Source organism: Lissotriton vulgaris, chromosome 1_1 (assembly GCF_964263255.1).
Source record: "Lissotriton vulgaris chromosome 1_1, aLisVul1.2, whole genome shotgun sequence".
In the NCBI taxonomy this organism is placed as follows: Eukaryota; Metazoa; Chordata; class Amphibia; order Caudata; family Salamandridae; genus Lissotriton; species Lissotriton vulgaris.
The window spans coordinates 264,006,713-264,034,433 of record NC_141685.1 but is presented as its reverse complement, the minus strand read 5'-3'; the positions used below and the strand labels follow the sequence as shown (position 1 = coordinate 264,034,433).

The window sequence follows — 27,721 nt, the reverse complement described above, 5'->3', positions numbered from 1 at the left end:
GGCCGTTTTTTGCGATTCGCACCGTTTGCGATCGCAAAAGGCTTTGTTGCATGTGCCTGATTATTTCTTCTGTCTTTATGCCACTGCTCTCTGCACCACTTAACTGTACGTCACTGCACTCTACAACACTCTACTCTGCAACACTGCACTCTCCGTCACTGAACTCTCCTCCACTCTTCTATCCGCCACTCGACTCTGCTCTCCTGCACTCTATGCCAGTGGACCACTCTACCCTATGGCACTCTATGCCACTGCACTCTACTCTGCAACATTGCACTCTCCGTCACTGAACTCTCCTCCACTCTACTCTACTGCATTCTATGCCACTGACCACTGTACTCCACAGCACTCTATGCCACTGCACTCTACCACACTCTAATCTCCTGTGCACAACTGCATTGTATGCCACCGCACTCAACATCACTTTCCTCTACACCTGTGTACTCCATTCTGCACCATTGTATTCTTTGCCAATGCACTCCACTTTACTAAGTGCCACTGCACTCTTTGTCACTGCATTCTACACCACCCTAGTCTAGGCTGCTCCACTCGACTCTGCACCAATCCACTATACGCCAATGCACTCTACGCCACTACTCTTTGCCACTCCACTCTACCTTCCAGCACCTCACTCTACTCTGAAACAATCTATGCTCCAGCACGGCACTCTAGGCCACTGTACTCTATGCTGCGCCACTCTATACCACTCTATGCCACTGCGCTGTACGCCAGTCTACTATAAACCACTGCTCTCTGCCCAATGTACTCTACACAATTTTTCTCAACACCAATGCACTCTACACAATTGCACTCTATGCCAACTATTCTGCACCACTGCCCTCCACGCCTCCATGCTCTACACTACGACATTTTACATTACTGCACTCTACACCACTGTATTCTACGCCACTCTACACGATTGTGCTCTACGTCATTGAACTCAACGCCACTCTGTTCTACTCATCACCACTGTACTGTATGCCACTGCTCTCTACAACACTCTACTGTACCGTACTCCACGCCACTGCAGTCTGTGTCAATGCAGTCTACGCCACTGCACTCTAAGACACTCTACTCTGCAATACTTCACTTTCCGCCACTGACCTATACAATACTCTGCACCACTGGACTTTATGCCATTGCACTCTACTCTGCACCACTCACCTTTACACCAATGCACTCTATCCCACTGTCATTTACTCTGCATCACTGCACTCCATGCCACTTCACTCTACACAACTCTATGCTACACCTATGTGCTCTATCTTGCGCCACTCAATTTTACCCTGCACAGCTTCAATCTACTTAATGCTACTGCACTCTACACCACTCTACTCCACTTTGCCCACTCCACTCTACGCCACTCCAGTCTACGCCACTCCAGTCTACTCTGCACCATAACTCTTTACCATGCTCCCTACTCTACACCACTGCCATCTATGGCAATGCTCTCTACACCACTTTACTCAAAACCAGAGCACTTTACACCACTGCACTCTATACTTTGCACCACTTCACTCTAGGCCACTATACTCCACTCTACAACACTCCATTGTGTCACTCTCTACTCCATTAAACTGTACTTTACTCTATGGCACTCTACTCCAGTCTGTGCCACTTACAACACTTCTCCACTCTACGATGCTCTACACAACCACCGCTACACCACTCCATGCCTCTTTACTCCACTTTATTCTAAGGCACACTACTCCATTCTACTCCCCCCACTAATCCACTCTACGCCACTTCAGTATTCCACTCTACACGACTCCACTCCATAACACTCCACTCTGGCACTCTATCACACTCCACTATACAACACTGTTCACAACCTTGCGCCACTCTATGCCATTCCACTCTTCTACACTACTTCACTCAGTGCCACTCCACTCTACTCTACTTCATTCTACGGAACACCTTCTATGCCACTCCACTCTGCTCTATACCACTCAACACTCTATGCCACTCCACTCTATGACACACTACTCAACTCTATCCCACTCTACTCCACTCAACTCTAAAACCCTGTATGCCCTTACACTTTACCACACTCTCCTTTATGACACTTTTAGCCATGCTGAACAGCTGTCAAGCTGGTGTATAACGTGGCTAAATCATATCGGCACAGCCAATATCTCTGGAATAGGCGATACCTATTGCCAATGCTTGTTTTCTGGGGAAAGAAGTGAGCTAGTTTGCTTTAAGCACAGTGTGGAGGTCTGCACTGCAGACTCTGCCCTGCTCCTGCCACTTTGCCACTTCTGTATTAATGACTACATTTGTGAATATCTAGCGGCCTCCTGTGACAACACGCCCACGTCACACCGAAGGAGTGAGTGTGTGGTTTCTACAGGTACATTCTCCAGTTGTATTTTTACTGGGCTGTAAAGGCACACCGAGTCGAAGAGGGGCTTCGCTGCACAATAGAGACATTATAGTACAGAGAGTAAATCATGTCATCATATTCTTTGACCAAATTAAGCCTAGGGTGGCGTAATCCATGCCAGATTTTCCGGATATCAACTTGCGCTAAATGTACACACAGTAGGCAGATTCCCAAATATCTTGCTATGAGTAGGTGTGATTTACCCTTTTAGAACTCCTACGTCAATGTTGAATTCCAGGGCTGGGCCATAAGTTGGAGTAAACCAGGAAGGAATGCAGAAAGAGTAAGTCACAGCCAGATCTGTGTGAATCAGGCCTAATGCAAGTAAGTGGGACCCATGTACACAGCGCGTGGATACCCTGTGTTATGCAATAGGTACCACGTGAAGGAAATGAGACAAGGCCAGTGCATGGCACCGCTCTTGCATAATAGATCTTGGCACTGTGCCACAAACCTTTGTCCTTTAGGTACAGGAGGCCGGCCCAGGGTGGAGACTTTCTCTTTAATTGTATGAAAGAGTTTTGGTTGTCCCAGCCCATTTTTGGTGCCCGTGCTACGTCAGATTTTAGAATCGCTGTGTGCGTTACTCTGACCCAGGTAGGTGTTCCATGGATGCAGCATGGGTGATCCCGCTCCTTCACCTATAGATTTTGGTAATTCCCAGATTAACCATTACTGGTAGACCTGGGAATACATTAAAGTGCTACGCCTCCCCAGGTGAGCCTTATCGAGGAGAAATATTTGTATTTCTCCTCGGGTATGCATTCTGCAGCACACATGGAAAAAGGAAACTGCCTCAGGGGATTGTTTTTGTGCAGGAAGGTCTATTGCACAAAACAATTCTGCCCGCAATGAGTCAAGGGTGCCTGCATCGGTGCTAGGCAACCAAAAGTACGCCGGCACCAGGAAAAGACAGGAATGTGCGGCATAATGGTAACTCCGGTGAATTCCTGCATTTTCCCTTTCACTCAGCGCAGCACACCAAGGTGGCTTGCTGTGTTGCGCTGCATGAAATAATGATACATCTGCCTCTTAGTTCTGATACTCATTGTACATTTTCACTCTTTTTAACAATGTGTGGGGATCCATGGTCAGAATAGTGTTGACAGTCAAGTCGCTCACAGGCATGGGATGTTATGTTATTGTCCTTTTCATTGGACTAACTACCATCATTACGTCATCGTGGCACAGTCGCAAGATGGGCGCCCTTTCATGGAATCTAGCAGGGCCTACAATCTGGTGTGTCTTGTTTACTGCCATCTCTTTGCGTAAGGTTAGTAGAGGTTGTTCCATGTGTTTTTTAGAAGTGCTTTGTTTAGGTTAGTGTGAACGTAAAGTGTATTTGCTCTTGGGAAGATAGCTAAGCGAATGTGCGTTGTGTAACTGCAAACTCAGCATCGGGACATTTGAGTACTCATTTGTGGGCATTTGTCATAGGGCAAGTCACCTTGCTGCCCTGCCCTGCATCACAGTGCAAGGGCAAGAATGCACCATATTTATACAATGTGGTTTATTTCTGTCCTTTCCCCCTACGCTGGCGCCGTTTCAACAGCCTAGCACCCTCACAGACACCCTTGCTCCATGGTGCAAGGGTGCCTGTGTTGTCGGCAAGATTGTGTAAGTGTAGGAAGGTACACCTTCCTGCAAACAAACAATCCACTGAGGATTGTTCCTCTTTTTATGTGTGCTGCATAATGTACAACACGTAGAAAGGAGAAACAACACTTACAACACAACTTTTACAACGCACTACCTTTACATCGAAATATTTACAACACAACATCCATTACAATGCATGCCATTACAACGCAACCATTACAATGCATGTCACTACAACGCATACCACTACAACGCATGTCATTACAACGCAGTCATTACAACGCATACCATTACATAACATACCTACACTATCCAACACTTACCCTACTGTTGCACCCCCTGGAGTTAGAGTAGTAATTTTTACCCCTATGCTATCCAACACTTACCCTACTGTTGCACCCCCTGGAGTTAGAATAGTAATTTTTACCCCTACACTATCCAACACTTACCCTACTGTTGCCCTCTCTGGAGTGGGAATAGTAATTTTTACCCTTTACACTATCCAACACTTACCCTACTGTTGCACCCCCTGGAGTTAGAATAGTAATTTTTACCCCTACGCTATCCAACACTTACCCTACTGTTGCACCCCCTGGAGTTAGAATAGTAATTTTTACCCCAACACTATCCAACACTTACCCTACTGTTGCACCCCCCTGGATTTAGAATAGTAATTTTTATCCCTACACTATCCAATACTTACCTTACATGCAATGTGATGGTATGCGTTGTAAATGTAGTATGCGTTGTAGTGGAATGCGTTGTAAAGGTAGTTTCAAAGAATTTGTTGTAATGGCATGCGTTGTAATGGAATGCGTTGTAATGGATGTTGCGGTGTAAAAAATGCGTTGTAAAGGTATGCATTGTAAAAGTATGCGTTTTAACGACATCCATCCCATAGAAAGATGCCTTAACAACAAGAAATAAAGTTAGGTCTCCTCGTTACGCCTCACCTTGAGAGGCGGAAGGTTTCGGCACACCCCCAGGTTTACATGGTTTTGTAAATCTGGAAAAGCTTCAAAATCCATGGATGTTGCGTGGTAAGACCCAGCTCAATACCCCTGGATCGCCTCCCTAGCGCAGAAAAAGGCAACGCAGCGTTTTGCGCTGCCTTGCCTTACTCCACATCTAAGACCCCATTCAAAGCCACGCAAAGTGGCTTCGCAGGCCCTCATAGAAATGATTTCAAGGCTTGCCCTGCCAGAGCGCCACAAAAACTGATGCTACGGCAGCACAAGGGGGTCATAGATATGCTCCCGGAGACTGCTGATTGGTTATGGGTTTCTGTGTGTGCTCCATGCAAAAATGCAGAATTAGTCAGAGTTCAGGAGGCCCCTCAGGATTCTCAGCCCCTGTGCCACTGATCCTGACGCATCTTTCATATTTACACCCATGCCTGCCTCCGTCTTTTAGCGTCTGTGTTTGAGGCTCCCTGTCCCAGTGGATATATTTATTAATGGTTTGTGCTGGCACTTATGAGGCCAAACACACAGCAAAATGTAGCATCTATTTACCATAAATTCAGGAGGCCTGCAAGAGCATAGCGAAAATGTGTTACACCTCCAAAAGCACCTGTGCACTGTTAGCAAATATACCCTTCTCTGTTACTCGTTTCCTCTGTGTCACTGCTTCAACCTTCCTGTCAGCTTCTTTCAATTCCAGTGTCAGTTCCTTCCTGTTCCAATGTCACTTTCTTCCTGTTCCAATGTAATTTTTCCTTGTTCCAGTGTCATTTTATCTCTGTTCCAGTGTCAGTTTCTTCCTGATCCAGTGTCGTTTTCTCTCTATTCCAGTGTCAGTTTCTTCCTGCTCCAGTGTCATTTTCTCTCTGTTCCAATGTCAGTTTCTTCCTGCTCCAGTGTAATTTTTCCTTGTTCCAGTGTCATTTTATCTCTGTTCCAGTGTCAGTTTCTTCTTGTTCCAGTGTCATTTTCTCTCTATTCCAGTGTCAGTTTCTTCCTGCTCCAGTGTCATTTTATCTCTGTTCCAGTGTCAGTTTCTTCCTGATCCAGTGTCGTTTTCTCTCTATTCCAGTGTCAGTTTCTTCCTGCTCCAGTGTCATTTTCTCTCTGTTCCAATGTCAGTTTCTTCCTGCTCCAGTGTAATTTTTCCTTGTTCCAGTGTCATTTTCTCCTTGCTCCAGTGCAAGTGTTTCCCTGTCCGAGTGTCAGTATTTCACAGCCACAGAGTGTGCACTGATGCATAAATATTCAAGGCTGAGCTATTGATTATTCTGACAGGAATATTTAGGGATAGCGATGACTTTATTGTCTTCCATCTTTCACAAAAGATTGCACCAGAGTTTTCTAAAAGTGTGTTACCCTCTTCTAGCTGTGCACTAGAAAATCTCCCAGGAGGTAAGATGACCTTGTTAGGACTTGTGCAATCCTTACCAATCCTTCACCCAGTTCAAGCACGCAGAGGTAAATAAATAGGAAGCGCGTCTTGCGCGGATACTGCGAGATGCACCCCCACCCACCCAAGTACACTAAATAATCACACCCGATGGAATCACTGTGAACACAACACTCACCAGGACATAAATGAGGCATTCTATGAATACTATAAGGAACTATACCGCGCCCCTAGAGCCATAATCTCCAGGGGCGCGTGCAGGGCCACATGCAGCCATAATCCGGTATCGGCACTGGGCAACAGGAGGGGAGGAGCCCCCGACACACGAGCCAATACATGTGGGGGCAGATTTACAAGTCCCTTTACGCCACCGTTGCGTCACTTTTGTGACGCAGTGGCGGCGCAAATGATGCGCCATGGTGCGGGGTATTTACAACATGACGCATCTGGGAGATGTGTCACGTTGTAAAGCCCTGCGCCATAAAGAGGCGTTCCGACGCAGGGGGTGGCGTTTTGTCGCAGGAACGCCTCCTAAAAGTGGCTGAGTGAAATATACAAGATTTCACTCAGTCACTTTCAGGCCAATGCTGCGTCAAAACCCTGCGCCTGCTTGAGGCAGGCGTAAGGATTGACGCAGCATTGGACAGATAGGGCCCCCCCAGAGCATTGCTGGAGCTGCGTCACGCACCTGTGCCGTTTTTGCCCCATAGTGTGCCGCATTGTAAATGCGGCACGCCATGGGTGGCGGAGCTGCGGTGCACAATAACTGGCGCATCCCTGGGGATGTGCCAGTTATTGTAAATCTGCCCCGTGGTATACCTGATGTGCGAAGGCCGTCGCCTCATAAGATGCCTATGCAGGGTAGCCCGGGCACAGACGGGGACCTCCCTCACTACACTTAGGGATAAGTTGTCCAGAGACCTGGGGAAGGAACTAGCAGATAAGGAATGGTCCTCTCACCTGGAGTACCCAAAAAAGATGTACCGTAACGCCAAATTCAAGTTAATACAATATATGATTCTTCACAGGGCCTGCTTCACCCCGCAGTGCCTTAATGGCATGTACCCAAATGCGCAAGTCTGTTTGCCCAGATGCCAGGCAGAAGAGACGGACATGCTACACATGCTATGGTCATGTCCACGTTTGAGTGGGCTCCGGTCTGAAGTCGCACCTATAACAGGAAACATACTGGGGCTATATGCTGCTCTAAATCGCAGAAAATGCAGCTTCACTTCGCCGACGTGGCCCTACTTTTAGCGGAGCGCTCCATCACAATGAGATGGAAATTTGCCCAGCCCCACCAACAGTGTTCACGTGGCATGGGGACACTGCCCGCTGGAGTGGAGCAGAGAGCACAGTCATCAGGAGGGAGGAGTACAGGGGGTTGCAAAACACGCTAATCTCCATGGAGTGGGACCTCATGCTGGAAACATTCAAATCCACAGAACTCCCTACAACCCACCGGGGCTGATTCACAGAACTAACTTAAGACAACATCCTAAACTTACTACTTTTGGTATTCACAGAAGTTAGGATTTTGTCTTAAGACAGACTTAAGAGCGACTTAAATTAGTTCTGTGAATCGGGCCCTCTATAGATAAGTTGTGCCCCATCACCCACCACAGAGCAGAGATCCCCCGCCTAACATGATGACCAACGAGCAGACTCACACCCTTATCATTGAAGATCCCCAGAGTATGAAAACAGTCGAACGAGGCTGAATCTCAAGCCCAAACTCTTAGCTGGGGTTGAGCCAGACCAGAGGAAGCTGGGGCGGACTGGTTTGGACTGTTTTGTTTCTACTATGATTTTTTAAATAAACAAATTAGCCAGCAAAATTGATATTACAATTGACTGACATTAAATTGCCAATTTCTGGTATGGGTTAGCATCTAGCCACTGACTGTACCCTGTTGGTAGTCATACAGTCATGTCCATTTACATGTCATCTAATTATCTATGTACCAACTGCAATAATGCCTGCATGCGGCTCACCAATCTTTAAAATCAATAAAATATGCTGAAAAAAAAGGACTTGTGCAATCCTTGCAGCCTTGTGACTCATTTGTGCTTTTTCTAGGGTTCAGCCAGATGGAGGTGATGGGCCTTCTGGCCCTCACCGTCACCATCCTCCTGAGGGTGGTGACAGCAGAAGACGCAGGATCTCAAATCTGCTTGCCCGCCCCGCTGTGGCAGACGGATGGAGAGGCACCAATGAACAGCAGCGTGGGGCAGGTCGCGGTGGTGGTGCTGCTGAAAGCAAGCTGACAGTTCTGTCTCACACAGGCAGCCAGGTGAGTGCTGAATGTTCTGCCTTCTTCAGGGCCTAGCTGTCTATTAACTGTAACCATCTATTTTGATTAACTCCCCGAGTACAGCAGTCTCAACGGTCTGCTGGACTGAGTGGACCAGCCAGGATTAAAAACTCAGGGCCACATTTACAAAAAAAATGATGCGCCGTAAGCCATTTTGCTGCGCCAAGCTACATCATTTTTAAAGTTCTGGGATGCGTTGTATTAACAACAATATTAAGCATCCGTGTGCTTTCCCAAGCACTGGCGCACAATTGGCTGCCAATGCCCCAGCGCAGGCCCTCTTGCTTCATGTTGCAAGGGTGCCTGGATTTCGGGGATGATTGATTTGGACAGTAATGGATACCTTCATGCACAAAACAATGATTGATGTACTTTTACTCTTTCTATGCGTGCTGCATTCTGCAAATAAAAGTATTTCTCCTCGTTGCACCACTCCTATGCCTCCCCTGAGGAGGCATAGGATTCTGAAGCATTCCCATCTTTACAGAAATTTGTAATTCTGGGAATGTGTCAGGTTCTATGCATGTTCAGTGGGAACACCAACAGCAACACCCATGGAACGCCCCTTTCACTCAGAGTAATGTGTGAAAGGGGCCCATAATTACAAGGCCATGAAAAGTCACGCAGGGTGACTTTACCTGGCCTTGTAAATATGTGGGAGCCCATTACACCAATAAAAGTGACGCACCAGCAGCGTAATGCCCCTGTAAATTAGGCCCTCAGATTGTAGAGTGTATATATATCCAACAATGTGGCATTGTCTCTTCTGCCTCCATCCCTAACACATATGAATGACTGAAAGGGTTTTTTATACAGCGCAATGTTCACTCCAAGGAGCATCTTGGCGCTTAGCGGAAATAAAAGAGACAACTGGTGATATATTCTAGAGGACGGGGTGATGAAGGAGAGACTTTAAATCTAAGATAGCGCTAAGTGATCTGGGAAAGCAGAGATCCATGTTTTGAGAAGGCTCCTAAAAGTTAATTCCGTTTGTGTCTGCCTCATCTGAGAGGGTAGGGCATTCCATGCTTTTGTCCCGTAGTACCGCCAAAGTCTCCCCCCGTGTGGTCAATTTGAAGTTGGGGACAGTTAGCAGATTTTCTGATGTCGACCACAGAGTTTGTTTGGTTCTATAAGGCTTGATGTTGGATCTTAGATATTCTGGCCCAGTTTCGTTTAGGGCTTTGTATGTGGTGGTTAGGATCTTAAAGAGAATCCTTTTGTGAACCGGTAGCCAGTGAAGCTTTTTGAGTGCTGCAGCTGAGGAGTCCCTGCTGGGGAGCTTCAGTACCAGTCTCGCCGCTGAATTTTGGACCGCTTGTAGCCTTTTCACAACTATCTTTTTTGCTCCTGCATAGAGACTGTTGCAGTAGTCCAAGCGAGATAGAATTAGGGCCACTGCAACAGTCTTCCTAGCAGCTAGTGGAAGTAGGTCAAAGAATTTCCGGAGTGTTTTGATGATTTGGAAACACATGTCTGCAGTTACGAGTGCATGCTTTTGTATCTGCCATTGTGGGTGGGGCATCGGAGTCCGAGGGCCACCATTAATGGGGTCTGAAAACATTTGATTTTCCAAACAGCATGATTTCGGTTTTGGAGCTATTACATTTTAGGTGATTTTGTCTCATCCAATTCATTACTGCCGTGAGGCAGTAATGGAACTTTTCCTCTGCCGCGGAGGAGTTTTTGTCCAGAGTGGGGATTAGTTGTGTGTCATCGGCGTATGCAATCGACTCAATGTCAAAGTGGCTATCAGAGAGAGAAGTGGTGTCATATAAAGGTTAAACAGGGTAGGGCTCAGGGAAGAACCCTGGGGGACCCCTGATGATAACCATTTCTCTCCTGATTTGTAACTGCCCAGTGTGACGATCTGATGCCGTTTGTCTAGGAAAGATGTAATCCAGGCCAAAGCCTTGTCTTTTATTCCGCTGCATTGTAATCTGTCTCCCAGGATATTGTGTGATACGGTGTCGAACGCCGCCGACTGGTCCAACAGAATCAGTACAGCCTCCTTGCCTTGATCAAGGGCAAACTTTAAGGTGTCTGTGGTGTGGAGCAGCACTGATTCTGTATGATCTCAGCAATGGGCAAGTTTCTTTTTCCTCATTCTTTGCACACATTCCTGTCTTATGTGCACTTATCTGTCCTGCCCCCATTTCTTTTCCCACATGATTTCAGCATTGGACATATGTTTCTTTTTTCCTCTATCCAACGGGTACTCATAGTACGACGCATGGGCCGCCAGGCCCGGCAAGCCTTCCTTGGTGGCCCGCAGACCTTGCAGGCATTGTACCTGTGTTTTTAAAAAAAATGTAAAGATTGTAAGCAAACACCCCTGCAGCAGCGTGGACTCCGAGACACTCTGCTCTATGGGGGCCGGGCGATTCACAACAAAGCCTCATTAACAAGCGAATGGTCTTCTAACGTCCTGTGAAGTACTCGTGTGCAGCTGTGTGTGTGCCCGGGAAGCTGGGGTGAGGTGACAGAGGGTGACAGACAGAGGGAGACAGACACAGGGAGATAGAGGGAGGAAGACAGAGGGAGGGAGACAGAGGGGGAGGGAGACAGAGGAAGGGAGACAGGGCGACAGACAGAGGGAGAAGGGCCACAGAGGGAGGGAGGCAAACAGAGCGAGGGAGACAGAGGGAGGGAGACAGACAGGGGGAGACAGAGAGAGGGAGGGAGAGAGAGGGAGGGAGGGAGAGGGAGGGAGACAGAGAGAGAGAGAAACAGGGAGACAGAGAGAGAGGTAGACAGCGGGAGGGAGGAAGAGGGAGACAGAGGGAGTGAGAGAGAGACAGACAGATGTAGACAGAGGGAGACAGAGGAAGAGAGGGAGACAGACAGAGGGAGAGAGAGAGAGAGAGTGGGAGACAGAGGTAGGGAGACAGAGGGACAGAGACAGAGAGAGGGAGACTAGGGCGACAGACAGAGGGAGGGAGACAGACAGAGGGAGACAGAGCGAGAGACTGGGAGGGACACAGAGAGAGGGAGACAGTGCGAGAGATAGAGGGAGACAGACAGAGTGAGTGAGGGAGAGAGAGATAGAGAGAGGGAGGGAGACCGAGAGAGAGGGAGGCAGAGGGAGATAGAGAGAGAGAGAGAGAGGGAGAGAGGGAGACAGGGTCAGACAGAGATAGAGACAGAGACAGGGACAGACAGAGGCAGGGATGGGGCAGACAGATAGCGGCAGAGACAGACAGAAGCGGAGAGGGAGACAGAGGGAGAGAGGGAGATAGGGACAGACAGACAGATAGAGACAGGGACAGAGAGATAGAGGCAGAGACTGAGACAGACAGAGACAGAGAAGCAGAGAGACGGAGAGGGAGATGGAGGGAGACAGAGGTAGAGAGGGGGGGAGAGGGAGGGAGACAGAGGGTGACAGAGGGAGGGAGACAGAGAGGGAGTGGGGCAGAGGGAGACAGGGTCGGAGTCAATGGGAGACCGAAGGAGACAGACAGCGGGAGACAGACAGATGGAGGGAGATATAAATAGAAAGGAGACAGAGGGAGGGAGAGAGGGAGACATAGAGAGGGAGACAGAGGGCGACCGACAGAGGGAGGGAGACAGACAGAGGGAGGGAGACAGACAGAGGGATGGAGACAGATAGAGGGAGACAGACAGAGGGAGCGAGACAGAGGGAGGGAGACAGAGGAAGGGAGACAGACCGAGGGAGGAAGGCGACAGAGGGAGGGAGACAGAGGGAGCGAGACAGATAAAGGGAGACAGAGGGAGGTAAACAGACAGAGGGAGCGAGTCAGAAGGAGCGAGACATATAGACGGAGACAGAGGGACGTAGACAGGCAGGGTGACAGACAGAGGGAGAGAGAGGGAGAGAGACAGAGGGAGAGAGAGATAGAGACAAGGAGGGAGAGAGGGAGGGAGAGAGAGAGAGAGAGAGATGTGTGTATGCCAGATCGGTGGCTCAGTGGACAAATGCGTTCGCTGCAGGGGCCTGTGTTCAAACTCATGGTCACAGTTTTTTTGGTTCTAGCCCCGTCCACTCCCCCACTGACCCCGCCCCACCGGTACGGCCTTCGCCCACAAACCACACTGTAAATTTGGCACCCGAGAGAATATTTGTGAGTACCTGTGCTCTATCCTTTTGCAAACATAGCTCCTCTGGGCATTTGTCTTTCTTCATCCAAGTGATTGAAATCCTCAGCAGCATGTTCTTATTATTCCCTGTCTCTATCCCTCTGCACATAGATCACAGTTTTACTGTCTTGTACCTTGTGTCTCAATCCTTTTGCAAACATATCCTGTCAGTCCATCCTTTTACATATAGATTCTAACATTGGGTGCTTGTCCCTCCTGCCTCTAATACTTTCCACACAGATCTCAGCACAGTGGGTGCTTGTCTCTCCTGCAAAGTCCTTTCTACACAGATCTCAGCACAGAAGGTGCTTGGATCTTTAGCATCTAATTATTTGCACAGAGAGCTCAGCACAGTTGGTGATTATCTCCCCTGCCTCCATCCTTTGCACAGGGAGCTCAGCACAGAAGGCGCTTGTCTCCCCTGCTTCAATCCTTAGCACTGAGATCTTATCACAGTAGGTACCTGTCTCTCTTCCCTCCATCCTTTCTATACAGATCCGAGCACAGTAGGTGCTTGTGTCTCCTGCTCTCATGCCCCTGGTTACAAAACTCAGCACAGTTAGTGCTTGTCTCTCCTGCTCCCATGCCTCTGCTTACAAAGCTCAGCACAATCGGTGCTTGTCTCTCCTGCTTCCATGCCCCTGGTTACAAAACTCAGCACAGTAGGTGTTTGTCTCTCCTGCTTCCACACCTCCGCTTCCAGATCTCAGCAGTGGGTGCTTGCTTCTCTTCTTTTGCCTCCATACTTTTGCATACAGACCCCAGCAGAGGATGCAGTGGCGTGCGTTGCCCCTCAACAGTGGAGGGGGGTCGACTCCGTCGAGAGCCAAACCCTGTGACTGCTTAATGGATATTGATGCGATTCAAAAAGAAAAAAAAACTTTTCAGTTTCATTTTTCAAGAGTAGGCAGTGCGTACACATTCGCAAAGGGGAAAGGGACCCTTAGGGACCCCTTTCCCATGGGTGACTGTTCTACCACCAACTTTCAATTGAGGGTAAAATCTGAATGTTTTGCGACTGCATTTCAGTTGCAAAACATTCATACATGGCAATGCGAGTTGGTATTAGGAAAAGACGCCCTTGATAAGCCCTTTCCTAGTAGTGAGTCGCAAACCTTATTTTGCGAGTCGGTAATAGGTTACCAACTTGCAAAATAGTGTGTGAAATGCCACGGACCTATTTAGTGGTTGCCAACTGCTCAGTTGGCATTTGCGACTGCTACAGATGGTCGTACATCTGGCCCCACATGTTTGTGAATTTATGCCAAAATGTCACATTTGAAGTGTAGTAATCTCTGATTGCCCCATAGCCACAAACCGGTTCTGATACAAACTATTATGGTGCGCAACAGTTCTTGCTTTACGAAGCTGTCACACCTTTAGGGGAACGCCGAATGGGGCATCACTATGCCCCAAACCGATAGCTGTGCTGTGCTATCGGTTTCGGGCATAGTGATGCCCCATTCGGCGTTTTGTTAAATTGAGGTGCAGTTTGGGCATGGCATCCTACCGATATGCACGCACTCTTGGATAAACATTTGATAAACACGGAGTGCAAAAAAAGAAGGTGTGCATCCCACCATCATAATGTACACCTTTAGGGGAAGGCATTGTGCTCTATTAAACCTCATCATATATAAAAAATTAACAAATAAATAATTATGAACTTTTCATGTTGAAGAATGAGTATGAGAACTGATTGACAATATTCAACGACTCTTAGAAAAATATATTAAATTATATCACTGGTGTAGCCTCCTTCATGCTGGCTTTTTAACTGAAATTCTATGTGTGCTAAATGTCGCCCCCCTACCTTCTGTAGCCTTGGCAGCCTGCGTGATAAGCTGTCCAATCAGCAACTAGAAAACATCAGCTACTTCATCGTCAACGAAAAGGACCCTCTTTCCAGGTACCTATACCCCGAGCTGAAACGGCGTGCCCCTGAGGGAGTGCCCGTCTACCAGCAAAAGCATGAAGAGCCAGACATCTGGGAGATCCTGGGAGGAGAGAAGGATGATTTTCTAATTTACGACAGGTGAGATCCTTTTGCTACTGTAAGAAGTCTCCAAAACCAAGGGATCAGTGTCTTATAGAGAAACACTTGACTTTCCTTTACGCACAGGTCTGAAATGGCATGTTTGTAAGGCTGGTGTGATTGGCCACAGAGGATGCTTAGTTGCGTTTATCATATCTCCTGAGTACGCTTTGACTCCCACGTTTCCTTAACTTGCACGTCTCACTGGCATCGTAGTGAAATATATGTGGCTAAGCTGCTACGCAAAAGAAGTCCCTGGCACAGTGGGTTCCACAGTCGCACATCGTGGAAACTTCAGATGTAAACAAGATATCTCTACAGCAGGGGTCTCCAACCCAGGATATGCGTACATCAGGGGTCTCCAACCTTTGCTGTAGTAAGAGCTACTTATGTTCTGTGAAATTCCTCCTGAGCTACTTATAATGTCATAGTAACCATACAAGACAAGATTGCATTTGCGGCTACCATAGGCAGGATTACCAGCAGTGATCACCTCAGTGCATCAGGCATAGTTGCAGCAGTAATGCCAAAATGCTTTGCCAGTGTAGAATGCATCTGCATGGGTAACACATAACAGCCATAGCGGCAATGTCCCTTGCATACAGTTAATAATATTAGTAATACGTTTCCCCAACACCATTTGATATTTAGCCGCTTTAAATATATTTTTGTAATTCAACCATCTTTCCCCAAACATCAACAAATGCATCCTGAAAACACACACATTTTCTTCTTGAAAATACACTTTTCAATTATGGTATACATATATTAACTCAACCAAGCAAAAATTCGAATTAAGTTCCCTGGGCTACAGACAAGAGAGTTACTTACAGGTACCTGGAGAACTACACAGTCGCTCACAAGCTAATTGTTCGAGAAGCCTGGTCTACCGGATAATAAGGCTTACTTTCTAGAAACAAATGTTTGTGTGACGGCACAATGCAAGTAAAAACATTGAATACATTTTCAACACATTTTTCATCTTGCATTTTACTAGTACGCATATGCTTTTATTGCATAACCATTACCATGCATTATTAATCTAACTAAAGTAAGTATTAGTAAGATACATTTAAATATATTTGTACATATCTCTGTGTATATATATATATATATATATATATATATATATATATATATATATATAAATATATATATATATATATATATATATATACTAGCAGCCCGTCCCGACGTTGTCCGGGTATGAATTGCTGCCGGCCAGTAGTATATTGTTTCGTAGGATTTCATTTTGATTGCATTTCCTATCTGTGACAGGCCTTTGAAACGCTCCGATTCACAGTGCACTGCTGATGCACTTAGTAGTGCGCGTTCAGTAGTGTGTGAACTCGAGTTTCCCTACTTTATTTTCCTTGCAATATTATATAGCGCGAACTCGACAACATGGCATGAGCACAATTTACATTACAGAAGAACACATTGATTTGTGGTAGGCACGGGGAGACAAAGCGATTTGCCTGGAATCACAGGATGTTGAGCTGATGCTGAGATTCTAACGTAGCTCCCTATCTCTAAAGTTCGCAATTCTAGAACTTGTGGTGGGAGGTGTGTCTAAAAGTGTAGTTCGGTGCTGGGCATCAATAAGAGAGACCTGTGCATTTTTCCAATTGGTGGTGAAAAAATATGAGTATGTTGCTGGAGATGTGGGCTGCCGTGCCGTCAATGTACTTACGGGGGGGGGGGGGGGGGTAAACACCCATTATTCTGCAAATTTCTTTCCGCATACCATCACTCTGCATACTTTCATTACGCAAGTACCATGACTCCACAATGCCATTATAACGCATGGCATTACATTTTATATGCTTTTATCACGCATACATTTACAACGAAATTCGTTGTAAATGCATGAATGGTAAAAGCATGTTTTTTTTAATGTTTGGATAAGGTAAGTTTGGGTATAGGGGTATATGTTTTGGGGTACTGAGGTATATGTTTTGGGGTGTTTGGGTATTTTAATGGTTCAGATATAGTTTTGGGTTATGGGGTACAGGGATATATTTAGGGTTCAGGGCTAGGTTTGGGTTTTGGGGTATAGGGGTATTTTTAGGGTTCAGGGGTAGGTTTGGGTTTTGGGGTACAGGGGTATTTTAAGGGTTCAGGGTTAGGTTTGGGTTTTGGGGTACAGGGGTATTTTAAGGGTTATGGGCTAGGTTTGGGTTTTGGGGTACAGGGGTATTTTAGGGTTCAGGGGTAGGTTTGGGTTTTGGGGTACAGGGGTATTTTTAGGGTTCAGGGGTATGTTTGGGTTTTGAGGTACAGGGGTATTTATAGGGTTCAGGGCTAGGTTTTGGTTTTGGGGTACAGGGGTATTTTTAGGGTTTAGGGATAGGTTTGGGTTTTGGGGTACAGGATAGATTTATAGGGTTAAGATGGGTTAGTGTTTAAGGGTGTTGGGGTATTTTATAGAGTAAGGGTGGGTTATGAATATAGGGTGCAGGGGTATTTAAAGTAAGGGTGGGCAGAATTGGCGCGAACTTGGTACAATAAATCTGCAATATTTTGTTCCGTCAGATTTCCAATTATTAAAACAGAAACCTCATATATTCAAGGTAAAATAACAAGTATTTCTACATGCTAAAATGCATATAGTCATTTCACAAAACTGAAATTAGCTTCCAGCAAGCAGTGAGAGAGGTGATGATTTTGAGATCAAGCCCCTGCAAACCATTATGGGACGAGATTAGCAGTGGGAAGTGAATATTATAGTATCCAAATAATTCTAAAAGAGCTGCAGTTCACCTCCTTCTCCCCAGTTGTCCCCAAGAGGCAAATGCAATAGCATTTAAAATATTATACATCAAGCTGCAGTTCACCTCATGTCCCTGATGATGCAAATGCAATAGCATTTAAAATATTATTTATCAAGCTGCAGTTCACCTCGCCGTCCCTAGATGTCCCTGATGAGGCAAATGCATTAGCATTTAAAATATTATACATCAAGCTGCAGTTCACCTCGTCAACCCAAGATGTCCCTGATGAGTAAAATTCAAAAACATTGAAACCCTTTCATGAATGCTAAAAATTATGCTAAGCTTATCCCATAATGCTTTGCAGGGCCTTTTAGTTGTATTTTTGCCCATAACTGTGCTTGGGGTGGTTCTAAGAGAATGAGACCTCCACTGAATTACTATTTAAAGGGAGCAGGAATGTATAGAACCTGGGAAGAAAAAACAACACTCGTGACGGAATGCCCCCTCCTCCCCGCGATTGTCACGCCCCCAGCACACACCCGCAGCACAATGCAGAGACGCCCACAAGGGACTACTTTGCTGGCACGGTTCTTTTACATTTTAAATGTATATGGTGGGCGTCTGCATAGCCTATGTCCTTCTGCTGCAACTGCCCTTTCCAACGCTGTATTGGGTGTTGTGATTGGTGCTGTGGTTCCCGAGTTTACCTGGCCAAAAGGTGCAAGTTCTCTCTTTATAATAGTAGTATAGATATATATATATAGATATATTTCATTTTTATCTTTTTGAGAGGAGACCCCCAAGCCTCTATACTTATCTTAAATGCATGTTAACGTCATGTGGTAAAAACCTGCATGGTAATAAATGTTTGGTAAAGGTATTGCAATCTAAAAATCACAGGGCATATTACCAAAGGCCTTATCCCCGCTTTAGCCCTATCAGCAAGCTGTCACTACCAAGCGTTAGCGACAGCTTTCTGGCGATAGCAGCTGGTTTTCCTGTTGCATTGCATGCCAGTGATAATTATCGCAAATGACATGCAAGGTAGGAATTCCCAACTAAAAGCGACTGAAAACAGTTGCTAACACAACTTCCCTCTATTGGCAACGCAGGCGAAGCGATGATAAAAGTCGCACTAAGCGTGATTATCGCTAGAATTTGACACCTGCTAAAAACATGACTTACCTGTTTCTTCAATGGGAGGTGGATTGTCAGGCTAAGTCCACCATGGCGTTAATGCGTGAATATCGCTGGATTTCCAGCGCTATTCATGCATTTTGCCACTATCGCCAGATAGTTTATCGCATTGGAGATAAACGTTGCTAATAGCGTGTTATCGCCGCAATAATATCCAGCGATAGGAGGCGATAAAAAAAATTGCGCTAAGCAAGGTTTGCGATATTTATCGCAAGTTGTTGCTAATATACCCCATGTTCTTTACGACTATTTTCCGAAACAAAACTAGTTGTACAGCTCCTTATAGCACAATATTAATATGATAAAATAATTTTTTTAATGCCTCGCTTGAAAACAGTTATATCTTGTGAACTCCTAATGTTTGCAGTAGGAAAGCCCTAACCCTTTGCCTCCGTTGTGTGAAATTGAGCAGGATCACTTATAAGAGAAATGGGTGGTGTGCGGTGTCCACAGCAGCATGGGTGTGCAAGGAAAAGCCACCCATCTCTAGATAACCAGAGAAATATACAAGGACACAGCGATACGTGTGTGTTTTGGGTGGAATTCAGCTAAGATTTTTATTATGATCCCCCACAGAAGATTATCCTCAATTTTAAACACCTTAGGGGCTTATTTAAAAGCCCCTTGCGCCACTGGTACTTCACTTCTTCCCATATTAAAAGTGACGCGCTGGTGGCGCAAGGGGCTTGTAAATTAGCCCCTTAGCATGGAAGATGTTTGAGGGTCCTGGCTAAGCGAGCAAGTTTGATGGTAAAATTACCTCTTTTTATAGGCTGAAGGGGGGAAAATATGTAGGGTGACACATGTTTAAGCCACAAACCTGTTTTTTCTATGCATTTGTAAGTGGAATAGGAGAGGTGATGGTAAGTAAGGAATATCTATGTGTCGATGATAGAGGAGTCTGTCTCAAAGAGAGGTAAAACCAACAAAATACAAGAAAACTGACTACCAAGCTTAAATTACCTTCCTTAATGACCCTCACAAGATGAAGTGCCTGATAATTTAGAAGTGGAATCAACCTTTTTTAATTGTAAGCTTGTCTGTGGTAAATTGTGGTGGAAGATGGCTCAAATACCAATAAAAGGGAGTTGTGAGTTAAAACGTTTGCCAAGTATATTCACCTTCAAGTTCAAGCCCTAGATCGCTTACCTGGACTCATGTTCGTCAGTTTCCTTTAAAAACATTCAGAGCACTTCCTTTCATAAATTGAGAAAAAAATCATCTTAAGCGTTGAATGCCTTGAGTTCCACAAGATGGATGTGTTTATAGCCAATGGATATCTTTTGCAGATGTCCTTAATAAGCGCTTCAATACCTCATCAGGGGTAGCAAGCACAATATAAATGCAAACCTTTTTTCCCTTTTCTATCCTTCCCCTACCCTTCTCTATCCAAATAACTGAATAAAATATCCACCTCTCAAATTACTTTCATATTTTACTATACTAATTCAACTCTAATCCATTGTGGGTTCCGGAATAGCGTGCTACTCGCCAAAAAAGTGCTTTAACACCCCATCAAGGGAAACAAAGTCTATATCAGGGGTCTTCAAACAGTGGGGCACGACCCCCAGGGGAGGCATGGAGTGATACAAAGGGGGTCGTGCATTCCCAGTCAAACTTCTGCCCAGGCCCATAGAACTACAATGGTTTCAGCCCCCTTCTCCTCGCCTGTGTCTCAGCCCGGGCTTTTCCCATGTTATAGTGGTGCAAGGGGCTTATAAATCAGCCCCAAAATGTTTTTCACTTTTGCCAATTTCTATCATAAGAATAATTTATCTTATAAAAACATTATATACAAGTCCCATTGCATCTCGGCACTCGTGAGAATTCGGTCCTGTGGATGTGCTGGAGTTGAAATTTTTTTAAAGCACTTTAGGGCAGATTTACAACAAGTAACACAGCATGGTGCCGCAAGTCATTTTGCTGCGCCGTGCTCTGTTAGTTTGGAAAGCACAGAGAAGCGACATATTTACAAGAATATGTCGCATCTCTGTCCTTCCCCTGCGCTGGCGCACAAGCTTCAGCCATGCGCCGGTGCAGGAACCCTTGCACCAGTGTGCAAGGATGCATGCGTCGTGGGGAGATTGTTTTTGTGCAGGAAGGGGCACCTTCCTGCACAAAAACAATCACTACAGGCATTTTCCTCTTTCAATGCCTGCTGTAGAATGCAGAAAGCATTGAAAGAGGAAAAAATGAGGAGAAATGAAAACATTTCTCCTCGTTGCGCCTTGCTACGCTACCTCTAGGGTGGCGTAGCATTCACACGCATCTCCAGATTTACGATTTCTCGTAAATATGGAGATGTGTCTTGTTCAATGGTTGTTGCGTGGGAACACCGACAGCAACACCCATGGAGCTCCCCTTCCACGCACAGTGCTGCATGTGAAGGGGACATATTTACGAGGAGAGGAAAAGTCACGCAGGGTGGCTTTTCCTCTCCTTGTAAATATGCAGGGGCCCCCTGCACCACCAATATGTCACAAAAAGTGATGTAGTGGTGGCGCAGGGGGCTTGTAAATCTGCCCCTGAGTATGTAGGCTTAGGAAACCGTTTGTTAACCTGCGGCACTGGCAGAGCCATGAATCCAGGCTTTTTGCCCACTGCTCCTCTGGGACCAAAACTTGTTGTGCTGCCTGGACCAGAGCTGGAGTTTGATGCATGTGCAGATTCTGCCTACAGGTTTGGAAATGTTTGTCATGAGGGGGTCCTCACACGTGAAAATGTTGACAGGGGGGGTCTCAGCATCCAAAAGTTTGAAGACCTCTGCTCTATATAAATGCAAACCCTTTTCCCTCTTCTATCCCTCCGCTATCCTTCTCAATCTAAATAACTGACTAATATCCACCACTCAAATTACTTTCACATGTCACGATAATAATTCACCACTTGTCCTTTATGGGTCCTGGAGTAGCGTGCTACTCGCCTTAAAAGCACATCAACAGCCCTTCAGGGTAACAAGCGCTATATAAATGCAATCCTTTTTCCCTCTTCTATCCCTCCACTATCCTTCAGAATCCAAATAATTGACTAACCTATCCACCACTCAAATTAATTTTCATATTTCACTATACTAATTCAACACTAATCCTTTATGGATTCCGGAGTAGCGTGCTACTCGACGAAAAAGTGCTTTAATGCCTCTTCAGGGATAGTAAGTGCTATATAAATGCAATTACAATTATAACAATTACAATTAATGGAGCTCCCAGATGTTTATGTGTATATTATAACTCCGGAACTGCTAAAACTGAAAAAGCTTTCTAACCTGCAAAAAAGTAAGAATATTTCCACTTGCCTCAAAAGGGTAGGTTATTCTCTTGAACCTACAGGGAGTGTCCCTTCTGCTCTTGCAATAAAGGGAATATGAAACGTTTGTGTTGTTTTTCTTGACTGCTGTTGATCAGTGTTGCTTTTGTTTTCCAGGTGTGGCCGGTTAACCTTCCATATCAGATTGCCATACAGCTATCTCCACTTTCCATATGTGGAGGCAGCAATCCGGTCTACTTACCTCAAGGACCACTGTGGGAACTGTACTTTTTATGAACTCAACACCACTTTGGAGGTGAGAAGGATGCCAAATGGTCAACTTTTAAGTCAAGTTAGTCAAGTTTAACATTTGTATAGCGTACTACTCACCCAGAGGGTCTCAAGGCGCTTGAGGGAGGGGGTTACTTTACTTATCGAATATCCAAGTTTTTAGTTGTTTTCTGAAGGAGAGGTGGTTCTGTGTAAGGTGGAGGTGGGCAGGGAGAGAATTCCAGGTTTTGACCGCTAAGTAGGAGAAGGATCTTCCCCCCATCTGGATCTATGGATGTGTGGGATTGCGGCGAGGGCTTGATTGGATGATCGTAGTTGACGGGTGAGGGTGTAAAAGGCATTCGGGTCCTAGGTCGTAGAGGGCTTTGTGTGCTTGGGTGAGGAGACGGAACATTATTCTCTTGTTGACGGGGAGCCAGTGGAGGTCTTTCAGGTGACTGGAAATGTGAGCTTGGCGGGGGATGTCTAGTATGAGTCTGGCTGAGGCGTTTTGGATGCGTTGGAGTTTTTTCTGTAGTTTGGCTGTGGTTCCGGCGTAAAGGGTGTTTCCGTAGTCCAGTCGGCTTGTGACCAGTGCGTGGGTGACAGTTTTTCTTGTTTCGGTGGGGATCCAATGGAAGATTTTTTTGAGCATGCGTAAGATGTTGAAGCATGATGATGAGACGGCGTTGACTTGTCTGGTCATCGAGAGGGAGGAGTCCAGGATGAAGCCCAGGTTACGTGCGTGGTCCGTAGGTGTAGGTGAGTTTCCCAGGGCCGGTGGCCACCATGAGTCATCCCAGGCGGAGGGGGATGAACCTAAGATGAGGACTTCCGTTTTGTCCGAGTTCAGTTTTAAACAGCTGTTCTTCATCCACTCGGCTACTTCTTTCATCCCTTCGTGTAGGTTGGATTTGGCGGTGTTTGGGTCTTTGGTGAAGGAGAGGATCAGTTGGGTCGTCTGCGTAGGAGATGATGTTGAGGTTGTGTTGGCGTGCGATGGATGCAAGGGGACTCATGTATACGTTGAAGAGGGTGGGACTGAGTGATGATCCTTGTGGTACGCCGCAGATGACTTCGGTGGCCTCTGATCTGAAAGGGTGAAGGCGGACTCTCTGGGTTCTTCCAGCGAGGAGCGAGATGATCCAGTCCAATGCTTTTCCTTGTATTCCGACGTTGCTGAGGCGTTGTATAAGGGTGCTATGACAGACTGTGTCGAAGGCTGCGGAGAGGTCAAGTAGGATGAGGGCAGCTGTTTCTCCGTTGTCCAGTAGAGTTCGAATGTCGTCTGTTGCTGCGATGAGGGCGGTCTCGGTGCTGTGTTTGGCTCGGAAGCCGGACTGTGAGGGGTCGAGGGATTTGTTGGATTCGAGGAAGGCGGCGAGCTGACTGTTGACGGCTTTCTCAATGACTTTGGCAGGGAATGGGAGGAGCGAGATGGGGCGGTCGTTTCTTAAGTTCAGTGGGGTCTGCGGTAGGTTTCTTCAGGAGGGCACTGAGTTCGGCATGTTTCCAGCTTTCCGGGAAGGTAGCGGAGTTGAGGGAGCAGTTGATGACATCTCGGAGATGGGGTGCGATAATGGAGTCTGCTTTGTTGAAAATGTGGTGGGGACATGGGTCGGTTGGCGATCCTGAGTGGATGGAGTTCATCAGGCGGATGGTGTCTTCAGTGGTGATTGGGTTCCAGGTGCCGAGGTTGTTGGAGGGGGTTTTAGTTCGGAGGTGGGTGGGGTGGACTGGTCTCCGGACTGGTTGTCAAAGCTATTTATGTATGTCAGCGATTTTGTTGTGGAAGAGGTCTTGGGAGGGAGTGATGTCGTTGGTGCCAGCGGTGGGGTTGGTAAATTCTTTGACAATGTTGAATAGTTCCTTGCTGTTGTGGGCGTTGTTGTCAAGTCGATCCTTGAATGCTGACTTCTTGGTGGATCGGATCAGTTGGTGGTGTTTGCGGGTGGCGTTCTTGAAGGTGGCCAGGTTGTCGGTGTTTGGGTTTTTTCTCCATGTTTTCTCGATGGTGCGACAGAACTTCTTGGATTTCTTAAGGTCATTGTTGAACCAGGGGGCTTTTTTGCTACCTTGCTTGATTTGATGTTTTTTTAAGGGTGCTAATTCGTCAGCGCTGTGGGTGATCCATTGTGTGAGGTTGGTGGCTGCAAGGTTTGGGTTTAATGATTTTGCAGGAGGGTTTTGGTTAAGCGTTGCAACACACATAGAAAGAGAAAAACACCTCTCATAATTGTTTTTGTGGAGGAAGGTGTTCCTTCCTGCACAAAAACAATCACCCCTCCAACGCAGACACCCGTGCACCGTAGCATAAGGGTGCCTGTGTTGGGGCATGGCAGCCCATTGTGCACTGGTTCAGGGGAAAGGACAGGAATGCACCGTATCTTATCGATACGGCACATTCCTGCCCTTTTCTTCTGACACACGGCAGCAGGAAGGCTTGCTGAACTGCAGTGCATCAAAATATTGTACATATGCCCGTGGGGGCTTATTTATAAGCCCCTTGCGCGTCACTTTTAATATGGGAGAGAGTGACGTACCTGTGGCGTAAGGGGATTGTAAATAAGCTCCTTAGTGATGTAACGAAACGCCAGGGGGTCCCCCCCAGCTAAGTGCATGGAGGACCCCCACCCAGTCAGGAGCTCTCAGGCCGGACGCCCATGCACAGTGCCGGCTGCGCTGAGGGGTTCCCGTGGAGCTCGGTACCCCCCTGCACCACAGGGCCTGCCTGCGGTAATATTACACCAATGTGGAGATGAGTCTGTAGAGGAAATGTCACACCAAGAAATCTGACCCGCTGCAACTCAATGGGAAGAAACCATTAACATACTCTATTTTACACTCCCATCACAGGTTACCAGGAATGGAACTTCTTTTCTAGAAAATGCAACAGTGTGGATGAAGGTGGACCAACAGTCAACTACTATGCCTCCAAAAGAAGAAAATCAGTCACCCCATGGGCAAAATGCAGTCAGACATAAACTGCACATCAGTGGTGAAGAGGAGCACCAGAACCACAACCAGAAGCCTCCTAGCATAGAACAAAATCAAGAGCAAATCAATCAACATGGTAAAGACCAACTTGATTCACCTCACCCGAATACCAACGAAGAGCAACATAGCCATCACCACCACCACCACAACCATCAGCTGAACAAAGAGCAAGAACAAGAGCCACTAAGTAGCCATACTAGGGACCAAACTCACAAAGCACACACTCACCAACACCATGGAGATGAGCACCAAAATCACAACTAGATCAAACATTAGTGACACATTTCTCAAAATGTCCCTCAGTGCAACAAGTCATCGTGCGTCACTGTGTGACAGAGAAATGGCAGGATTGTGTTGCATCTAACAATTGTTGATGCACTCCTGCCTTTTCCCAGCACTGGCTCGCAATGTGCTGCCTAGCGCCAATGCAGGCACTCGTGCACCATGGTGCAAGGATGCCTGCTTTGTAAGTAGGATTGTTTTTGTGCAGGAAGAGGCACCTTCCCACATAAAAACAATCCCCCTGGGGCATTTTTCTCTTTTAATGTGTGCTGCAGAATGAAGGTAAGCATCGTGGCTAAAAAGAGTTTCGGGAGAGAGCCAAGAATTAGCGATGTAAAGAGCTGTAAGAGATGAAAGTGGTAAGGTAAGAAGCTTGGGGGCATATGTACAAGGCCCGATCGCCACGGGAACGTCAGTTTTTGTCACGTTTCTGTGGAGATAGAGGTTTCGCCCTAATTTCAAGGCATTGTTAAGCACACTTAACGTGGCTTAACGCTGCTTTGTAAATAAGGCCCCCTATCACACTATGCTTAGCGTTAAAGGGGTGGGCAGCGGGTGTTGGGGTGGGCGTTCCACTGCAACACCCATTCATTTAGATTCTTCCCCCTATTTACAAGAACTGCATAAATAGGAGGCAGTGCCAGAATTTAGACAAGGTGAACCTGGTCTTAACTTGGCAAAACGAGGAGAAATGCTTTATTTCCCCTCGTTTTTGCCTTTTCCATGTGTGCTGCCTTTGGTTGTTTATGTTCAGGAAGGTAACCCTTCCTGCACCTAAACAATCCTTAAATTCTTTTTACATTTTGTCACTTCTATGTTTACTGTATTAAGCAGCACACAAAGAAGTGACAAAATGGCATTTCAAGGTTGTCTATGTGCAGAAAGGGGGACCTTCCTGTACATAAACAATCCCCCCCTGTACGCAAACATCCTTGCACTATGGTGCAATGGTGCCTACATTGCCGCTATCCTGCTAATTGTAGTGCCAGGACAGGCGCAAATGCAAGGCTGCGCCATATTGTTGTAAATAAGGCGCAGCTTTGCATTTCTGAAGTGGCACAGTGAGGCGTTCAGCCATGACAGATAACGCCTCACTCCGCCACTTCTTTGTAAATATGCCCCATAACGAGGTGACAGTGAAAAAGGAAGGAAAGACAGACATCTATAAGGAGGAAGGAATAGAGGACAATATTATGACAAGAGGAGTGGTAGTACCATGGGAAGAGTTCAAGAGGGATGATAATTTGTGCACATTTTATTGGTTAGAAAAAAGATGAATAACAAAGATGATCCTTGGAAGGAAACCAAAGTCTGAAATAATTGTTGGTGGAAGGGTTGACCAGATCTAACCCAGAACCTCTAAGCTGGCTTTATTGACAGACACCCTCAAGAGTGCATTCATCTGACTCTCTGGGTTCTTGAGGTGACGTTGCTCTGCCTCGTGCCTCTCCTTGCACTCTATGACACCTGGGCTACAAACTGGAGACCCGGTCGGCACGGGTTGAATCCGTGAAGGGTTGGGCAGGGGTAAGAGCAGTCACTCTGCAGAGAATCCTAAATAAAACAGCAAGAGGTGAGTTAGAGGAACCAGTGGCTAGTGAGAAAGGGAGTAACAAATTGTTTTACGCCTCTCAAAAATTCCTCTGAAAGAATTTAGTGGGAATGTTCCCAAATGTACCAACATTTTTCGACCATCCTTCTGAACAAGAACAAAATATCTTTTATGTTCGATATCGAATGTGCTATTTTTCTCTGTATATGTAACTTCTTTCTGATCTGTCTACTCTACATGATGAACATACTCCGAGAACTGTTGGGTGAAGACCTCATTAAAAGAGTAAACAATACTTGATGGTTCAGTGTGTTTCACCCACAAAATGTGAACTGCTATTCCAGGAAAAGGGATCATTCCTTCACTTGTTGTTAATTACACTGTTTGTTTTCCTCGTTGCTTAATTCGACATGTGGGCGCACAAATAACCAAATTAAGGACCAAGGGGCATATTACCAAGCAATAGCGATAATTATCTTGGTTAGAGACAAAAATTTACCGCTGAGCTGCGGCTCAGGGCAGGTGTTAGCTTTTGGACATAATCGCGCTTAGCGCGAATATCTCCAAAAGTTGGTAATAGGAGATAACGATGTTAGCGACTGTTTTCAGTCGCTAACATCTTGGCACGCCCACTTTGCATGTCATTAGTGATAAATATCACTGAGATGCAAAGTG

At 46.2% G+C, this 27,721-nt stretch overlaps 1 pseudogene across 2 annotated transcripts in view; it reads left to right on the top strand.

Annotated features, from left to right (window-relative positions):
* LOC147746885 (selenoprotein Pb-like) overlaps positions 1–27,341 on the top strand; it is a 31,103-nt pseudogene extending 3,762 nt beyond the window's left edge. Inside the window, exons 2-6 of one of the 2 annotated variants that reach the window (XR_015307496.1) lie at positions 8,421–8,634; positions 14,576–14,788; positions 22,123–22,261; positions 25,072–26,252; positions 26,502–27,341. The product of XR_015307496.1 is annotated as a selenoprotein Pb-like, transcript variant X2 (transcript). Of the gene's footprint in view, positions 1–8,420; positions 8,635–14,575; positions 14,789–22,122; positions 22,262–25,071 lie in introns of both variants that reach the window. The other variant, XR_015307495.1, reaches the window with a different exon arrangement.
* Positions 27,342–27,721: the final 380 nt, after the last annotated feature.